Raw genomic sequence first — 9,250 nt, 5'->3', positions numbered from 1 at the left:
TGAATTTACAAAATCATTGCTTGATTTGACTTTCTTCAAAAAATCCAAGCAAATGCTGAACTCAAGCCTAGAAGACAACCTGTAGTGGTCTCTATACATTTTACTTGGTGTTATGAGGCAGTCCCCTAAGAGGAACTTCCTATAGCTAGAGACAAATAAACAGCATGGCTACTAACACTAAAATGAATGTGAGCCATTTACCCCAAACGCCTGAGCCACAGAATGCATTACTGCATATTTATTTTCAGAGGGAAATCTTTAGGAATTGAAATTCATCTTGAGAGTGAAAAGGAAAAATGCATCACAGGTAATAACATAGAATGTGCTGATAATGTCCCCCAGACATATATGGACACCAAGTAACAGAACAGATACAAAAAAAAAAAGTTATAATAATCCAATCTCATTTCTAAAAAAATTAAAATGTGAGCTACTTTAAAAGCAATGCATGCAAAATAAACTTGTTGAGCTAAATAGCTTACCTCTGCACAATGCCAAAATGAATATAGTATTCTTCCAAAAATTTAAAGTTCTTTGCTAGGTTGTAGCATGAACTCTTGTAAGAGGAGTGTGTCTTACTAAAAACTCTCAGAGCAAAACTCTGCAAGGTTTGAGTGCTGCTGGCTACAGGAGCAGCTAACAGCTTTTATATGTCACAGTCTGCAACGTCCAGAAAGGGCAGTCTTTCTTAGGGTCTCTCTTAGCCAAAATCAAAGGGGAGGGGTTTTGGATAGAAAAAACAGTGATTGGGTGGCAACCTTTTTATGTGGGTGGTGAGGAAATTGAGTCACACCCACAGCTTACAAAGTACAAACCATAAAAGACAAACCCTTTTTTCTCTGAGCTTCCACCTTTTCTGTGACTGGTTAATTTTCCTCATTTAATGCTTTCTAGTTCCTGGTTCCCATACAAAAAAAGAGGAAAAAAAAAGGGACTGTGAGTTTTTGAAAACACAGAAGGTTGAGTAACAAGCAGTACTTTTTTTTTTAAGACAGTAAATGACATGGGAGCTGAAAAGAGCAAGCTGATATTAACTCAAAAGATCAGCTCACATAGTTAATCTGGGTGGCCACAAATATGATTCAAAAGAGATGCCAAGCAAATCAGTAGTAGTCAAACTATAGCATATGATATTGGGATAATAGATGCTCAAGTGGTTGCATTTTCTGTCTCCATGTGGCTTTATTCCTCTAATTTATATATTTAGTCTCTCTCTATCTCTTTCTCTTGTTTCACTGTCTCTCCTTCTTTTCCTTTCTCTACAGAGTAAGGCAGCAAATTACCTGCCTTTTACCTGCCTTGTATAGAATGCAAATAGAGAAGCTTATGACAAATGACAGCAGCCAAGATAACATCTGTTTCAGGTTTAGAAGCATAGAGTTGAAATTTTAAGCAAAGAGTAGCCCAGCCTCTCAGGAAGCATATTGGAGGGCACAGCTCCGAGGCCATGAAGAATGTCACAGCAGCAGCTGCAGCCGTCAACCATCAGAAGTGCCTTCCTAGAAAGATGGCATTGGAGCAAAACCTGTGTTTGGCAAGACAAGAGCCAAGAATGTGAACATTAGGGCAATTTGTAACAAAAGGACCCTCACAGATACCCTGTGTCATGAGAACTTTAACAAAATGTGGAATATTTCCAGTCTGTGGCAACAGGAATCTTATAAACTACACATTATTCAGTTAAACTTGCTTAACATACACCGAGTAGTCTAGTTTGCCATTATGTGTTGCCTCCTGCATGTTTCATCAGGAGGAGTATTACGTGGATTTATATTTGTCGGAAAGGATGATCGTGTGGTAAGAAGCACACCAGGCTGGGAGCCAAGTTTCCTGGGCTATATTCCCAGTCGTGTCTCTAGCTGTATGTGTGGCCTGACGCACATAGTTTAGCTCTTCACTGCTGCATCTAAAAATGGGAGGGAAAAGGTGTGTATTCTATGTGTATTCTATTCTTCATCAAATTCCTTATGAGAGCAGGATGGTGTTTGAAACTGAAAGTGCCACTGAATTTCAAAGTTCAGTGTGGAGATGTGGTCTTTGATGTTGATAACATGTGCCAAAGTTCAGGTTTTGCTATATTTTGATGAGCCTTGAGTTCCTAACTAAATTCAAGTAATTTGAGAAAAGCTCAAGGTGTAATACTGAAAGCTGTAAATAGGAATTAATGAACACTGTTAAATTGAAAAGGCAAGAGCATCTAATAGGAGCACAGAAGGTGAGCATGAATATTATGAAACATCAGAGCAGCTTCAGGGAATGCACGTGGCTGCTCACCACTGCCTATATTTAACAACTGGAGCTGTCCAGCTAGGGTCTCATCCCTTCAGAAAGGACTCATGGCACATTGAATGAATCTCAAGGATGCTGTGTCAGAGATTCCTGAATCGAATAGAAGGTTAGACGACATATTCTCTGTGGGCCGTCCAACTCAAAGATCCAAGACCTTTTGAGAAATAGTGCCAGCACTGATTAGCCTATACTTTTCAACATATCTTTTATAGCTGTCTGGCATACAGGAGACTAAAGGACTTTTAATGCCTAAGCAGCAGACATGAATCGTTCTTTCTCCAGGGTGGCTGAGTTCTTGCTTAGAATCTCATAAAAATCAACCATGGCTTTCACGGTTACCTCTTTGTCATGTATACAAAGAGATATTGTTCATCTATTGAAGTTTGACTTGAGGTACTTCCACAGGGATGAAAAAGTGTCCCTCGAGAACTTGTCTGAACCATAAATGGATTTCCTCTAAGAGAAAGTGGAGGGATGGAGGAGGAAAAAGAGAAAGAAGGAATTTCTGAGATGGACCTAAGCATGCCCAATTACATGAGGACAGAGCTGATAGTTACTTAATCCTGAGACCCTGAGGCATGTCAATGATTTCAGATGTCTTTCAACAAACATGAATTATAGTGTGGAATTTCAGACTATTAAGAAAACCCCCAAGGGTATGGGATCATAAAAGAAAAAACCTGTGGGAGGAAAGTTAAGAATTCTGCTTCCAAGCAGACATTATTGCCAGAGGAAGTATTTTAAATGCTTTGGAAGTCATTTTAATTTTAACATACTTGCAAAATTAAGACACATACATCCAAGTTGTCAGTAAAAGAGCTACTAATGAACAACTAACAATGAGGTGGTTTTCTATGAGATCTCTTCTTGAAAAAGAATATTGATTTGTATAGAAACATTTAGGGGAATGCTTGCCAACACAGACAGAAAGGAAATGCAGTTATATTACTGAGAAGAAATACATAAAACAATTGACAGCAACTATTGTATACCTTGAAACCTGTGAGAAAATGGTTGCAATTTTAAAATTGAAATCAGATATATTATGTATCCCAGAATACTTAAGCACTGCTTAAGCAAAGGTACTGTGAGTGTGTATGTGTGGATACAGATACACATATGGTTTTAGTCTAAAACATTTCTAATCAATGGAGAACAAAGAAAGAGTTACACGCAAATGAGTGAAATGCTTCAGTTCACTTTTTAGGAAGGTAACAAAAGGCAATGTTGATAATGAATGACAGGAGAGGCACTAGAGTAATACTAGGAAAATATTGTGGAATTAACTTTAAGCAGTCATAATAATGGTTAAAAAGGGGGAGGAATTAGCAAGACATTTCAGGCATAAAAATCCACAGGTTTGGCCAAGCTGTGGATGTATGAAGCAAGGTGAGAAACAATAAGCAAAGGATAATTTGGGTTTCTGTCCTGGAAATGACAGAAGAAAGTTGTAATTTCTATTTATATGGCACAACACAAAACACTGTCACATACACTTGGCCACCTGAACCAAGATGGTGGAGTAGAAGGATGTGCTCTCACTCCCTCTTGTGAGAACACCAGAATCACAACCAGCTGCTGGACAATCATTGACAGGAAGACACTGGAACTCACCAAGAAAGATGCCCAACATCCAAAGACAAAGGAGAAGCCACAATGAGATGGTAGGAGGGTCGCAATCACACTAAAATCAAATCCCATAACTGCTGGGTGGGTGACTCACAAACTAGAGAACACTTATACCACAGAAGTACACCCACTGGATTGAAGGTTCTGAGCCCCATATCAGGCTTCCCAACCTGGGGGTCTGGCAACGGGAGGAGGAATATCTAGAGAATCAGACTTTGAAGGCTAGTGAGATTTGATTGCAGGACTTCGATAGGATTGGGGGAAACAGAGACTCCACGCTTGGAGGGCACACACAAAGTAGTGTGTGCATCGGGACCCAGAGAACGGAGCAGTGACCCCATGGGAGACTAAACCAGACCTACCTGCTAGTGTTGGAGAGTTTACTGCAGAGGCTGGGGGTGGCTGTGTCTCACCATGAGGACAAGGACACTGGCAGCAGAAGTTCTGGGAAGTACTCCTTGGCGTGAGCCCTCCCCAGAGTCTGCCATTAGCCCCACCAAAGAGCTCAGTAAAAACCACATTCACAGAAAGACAGACAAGATGAAAAGGCAGAGGGCTATGTACCAGATGAAGGAACAAGATAAAACCCCAGAAAAACAACTAAATGAAGTGGAGATAGGCAACCTTCCAGAAAAAGAATTCAGAATTATGATAGTGAAGATGATCCAGGACCTCGGGAAAAGAATGGAGGCAAAGATCGAGAAGATGCAAGAAATGTTTAACAAAGGCCTAGAAGAATTAAAGAACAAACAGAGATGAACAATACAATAACTGAAATGAAAACTACACTAGAAGGAATCAATAGCAGAAGAACTGAGGCAGAAGAACGGATAAGTGACCTGGAAGAAAGAATGATTGAATTCACTGCTGTGGAACAGAATAAAGAAAAAAGAATGAAAAGAAATGAAGACGGCCTAAGAGACCTCTGGGACAACATTAAATGCAACAACATTCGTGTTATAGGGGTCCCAGAAAGAGAAGAGAGCGAGAAAGGACCCAAGAAAATATTTGAAGAGACTATAGTCGAAAACTTCTCTATCATGGGAAAGGAAATAACCACTGAAGTCCAGGAAGGACAGAGAGTCCCATACAGGATAAACCCAAGGAGAAACATGCTGAGACACATAGTAATCAAATTGGCAAAAATTAAAGACAAAGAAAAGGTATTGAAAGCAACAAGGGAAAAATGACAAATAACATACAAGGGAACTCCCACAAGGTTAACAGCTGGTTTCTCAGCAGGAACTCTAAAAGCCAGAAGGGAGTGGCATGATATACTTAAAGGGATGGAAAGGAAGAATCTACAACCAAGATTACTCTACCTGGCAAAGGTCTCCTTCAGATTCAATGGAGAAATCAAAAGCTTTACAGACAAGCAAAAGCTAAAAGAATTCAGCACCACCAAACCAGCTCTACACAAATGCTAAAGGAACTTCTCTAAGTGGGAAACACAAGAGAAGAAAAGGACCTACAAAAACAAACCCAAAAGAATTAAGAAAATGGTCATAGGAACATACATGTCGATAATCACCTTAAACGTGAATAGATTAAATGATCCAACCAAAAGACACAGGCTTGCTGAATGGATACAAAAACGAGACCCATATATATGTTGTCTACAAGAGACCCACTTCAGACCGAGGGATACATGCAGACTGAAAGTGAGGGGATGGAAAAAGATATTCCATGCAAATTGAAATCAAAAGAGAGCCGAGGTAGCAATACTCATATCAGATAAAATAGACTTTAAAATAAAGAATGTTACAAGAGACAAGGAAGGACACTACATAAGGATCAAGGGATCAATCCAAGAAGAAGATATAACAATTATAAATATGTATGCACCCAACATAGGAGCACCTCAATATGTAAGGCATGTGCTAATAGCTATAAAAAGGAAATCGACAGTAACACAGTAATAGTGGGGGACATTAACACCTCACTTAAACCAATGGACAGATCATCCAAAATGAAAATAAATAAGGAAACATAAGCTTTAAATTACACAATAGACCAGATAGATTTAATTGATATTTTTACAACATTCCATCCAAAAACAGCAGATTACACTTTCTTCTCAAGTGTGCACAGAACATTCTCCAGGATAGATCACATTTTGGGTCACAAATCAAGCCTCAGTAAATTTAAGAAAATTGAAATAATATCAAGCATCTTTTCTGACCACAATGCTATGAGATTAGAAATGAATTACAGGGAAAAAAACGTAAAAATCACCAACACATGGAAGCTAAAATATACGTTACTAAATACCCAAGAGATCACTGATAAAATCAAAGAGGAAATAAAAAAATACCTAGAGACAAATGACAATGAAAACACGATGATCCAAAACCTATGGGATGCAGCAAAAGCAGTTCTAAGAGGGAAGTTTATAGCTATACAAGCCTACCTCTAGAAACGAGAAAAATCTCAAATAAACCATCTAACCTTACACCTAAAGGAACTACAGAAAGAAGAACAAAAAAACCCAAAGTTAGCAGAAAGAGAGAAATCATCAAGATCAGAGCAGAAATAAATGAAATAGAAACAAAGAAAACACTAGCAAAGATCAATAACAATAAAAGCTGGTTCTTTGACAAGATCAACAAAATGGATAAACCATTAGCCAGACTCATCAAGAAAAAAAGGGAGAAGACTCAAATCAATAGAATTAGAAATGAAAAAGGAGAAGTAACAACTGACACTGCAGAAATACAAAGGATCATGAGATATTACTACAAGCAACTCTATGCCAATAAAATGGACAACCTGGAAGAAATGGACAAATTCTTAGAAAGGTATAACCTTCCAAGACTGAACCAGGAGGAAATAGAAAATATGAACAGACCAATCACAAGTAATGAACTTGAAAGTGTGATTAAAAATCTTCCAACAAACCAAAGTACAGGACCAGGTGGCTTCATAGGTGAATTCTATCAAAAATTTAGAGAAGAGCTAACACCCAATCTTCTCAAATTCTTCCAAAAAACTGCAGAGGAAGGAGCACTCCCAAACTCGTTCTATGAGTCCACCATCACCCTGATACCAAAACCCAACAAAGATTCTACAAAAAGAGAAAATTACAGACCAATATCACTGATGAATATAGATGCAGAAATCCTCAACAAAATACTAGCAAACAGAATCCAACAATACATTAAAACGATCATACACCATGATTACGTGGGACTTATCCCCAGGATGGAAGGATTCTTCAATATACCCAAATCAATCAATGTGATACACCATATTAACAAATTGAAGAAGAAAAACCATATGATCATCTCAATAGATGCAGAAAAAGCTTTTGACAAAATTCAACACCCATTTATGATAAAATCTCTCCAGAAAGTGGGCATAGAGGGAACCTACCTCAACATAATAAAGGCCATATATGGCAAACCCAAAGCAAACATCATTCTCTATGGTGAAAAACTGAAAGCATTTCCTCTAAGATCAGGAATAAGACAAGGATATCCACTCTCACCAGTATTATTCAACATAGTTCTGGAAGTCCTAGCCACGGCAATCAGAGAAGAAAAAGAAATAAAAGGAATATAAATTAGAAAAGAAGAAGTAAAACTGTCACTGTTTGCAGATGACATGATACTATACATAGAGAATCCTAAAGATGCCACCAGAAAACTACTAGAGCTAATCAATGAATTTGGTAAAGTAGCAGGATACAAAATTAATGCACAGAAATCTCTGGCATTCCTATACACTAATGATGAAAAATCTGAAAGAGAAATTAAGGAAACACTCCCATTTACCAATGCAACAAAAAAGAATAAAATATGTAGGAATAAACCTACTTAAGGAGACAAAAGACCTGTATGCAAAAAACTACAAGACACTGCTGAAAGAAATTAAAGATGTTATAAACAGATGGAAAGATATAGCATGTTCTTGGATTGGAAAAATCAACATTGTGAAGATGACTATACTACCCAAAGCAATCTACAGATTCAATGCAATCCCTATCAAATTACCGATGGCATTTTTTACAGAACTAGGACAAATCATCTTAAAATTTGTATGGAGACAAAAAAGACCCCGAATAGCCAAAGCTGTCTTGAGGGAAAAAAATGGAGCTGGAGGAATCAGACTCCCTGACTTCAGTCTATACTACAAAGCTACAGTAATCTAAACAATATGGTACTGGCACAAAAAGAGAAACATAGATCAATGGAACAAGATAGAAAGTCCAGAGGTAAACCCACATGCCTATGGTCAACTAATCTATGACAAAGGAGCCAAGGATATACAATGGAGAAAAGACAGCCTCTTCAATAAGTGGTGCTGGGAAAACTGGACAGCTACATGTAAAAGCATGTAATTAGAACACTCCCTAACACCATACACAAAAATAAACTCAAAATGTTTAGAGACCTAAATGTAAGACTGGACACTATAAAACTCTTAGAGGAAAACACTGGAAGAACACACTTTGACATAAATCACAGCAAGATCTTTTTTGATCCACCTCCTAGAGTAATGGAAATAAAACCAAGTGTAAACAAATGGGACCTAATGAAACTTCAAAGCTTTTGCACAGCAAAGGAAACCATAAACAAGACCAAAAGACAACCCTCAGAATGGGAGAAAATATTTGCAAATGAATCAATGGAGAAAGGATTAATCTCCAATATATATAAACAGCTCATGAAGCTCAATATTAAAAAAACAAACAACCCAATCCAAAAATGGGCAGAAGACCTAAATAGACATTTCTGCAAAGAAGACATACAGATGGCCAAGAAGCACATGAAAAGCTGCTCAACATTACTAATTATTAGAGAAATGCAAATCAAAACTACAATGAGGTATCAACTCACACCAGTTAGAATGGGCATCATCAAAAAATCTACAAACAAGAAATGCTGGAGAGGATGTGGAGAAAAGGGAACCCTCTTGCACTGTTGGTGAGAATGTAAATTGATACAGCCACTATGGAGAACAGTATGGACGTTCCTTTAAAAACTAAAAATAGAATTACCATACGATCCAGCAATCCCACTTCTGGGCATATACCCAGGGAAAACCATAATTCAAAAATACACATGCATCCCAATGTTCATTGCAGCACTATTTACAATAGCCAGGTCATGGAAGCAACCTAAATGCCCATCGACAGATGAATGGATAAAGAAGAAGTGGTACATATATACAATGGAATATTACTCAGCCATAGAATGTAACGAATTTGGGTCATTTGTTGAGTTATGGATGGATGTAGAGACTGTCATACAGAGTGAAGTAAGTCAGAAAGAGAAAAAGAAATATCGTATATTAACGCATATATGTGGAACCTAGAAAAATGGTACAGATG

This window comes from Hyperoodon ampullatus (genome assembly GCF_949752795.1).
Source record: "Hyperoodon ampullatus genome assembly, chromosome: 17".
NCBI classification, from domain to species: Eukaryota; Metazoa; Chordata; class Mammalia; order Artiodactyla; family Ziphiidae; genus Hyperoodon; species Hyperoodon ampullatus.
This window is presented reverse-complemented; position numbering follows the sequence as displayed.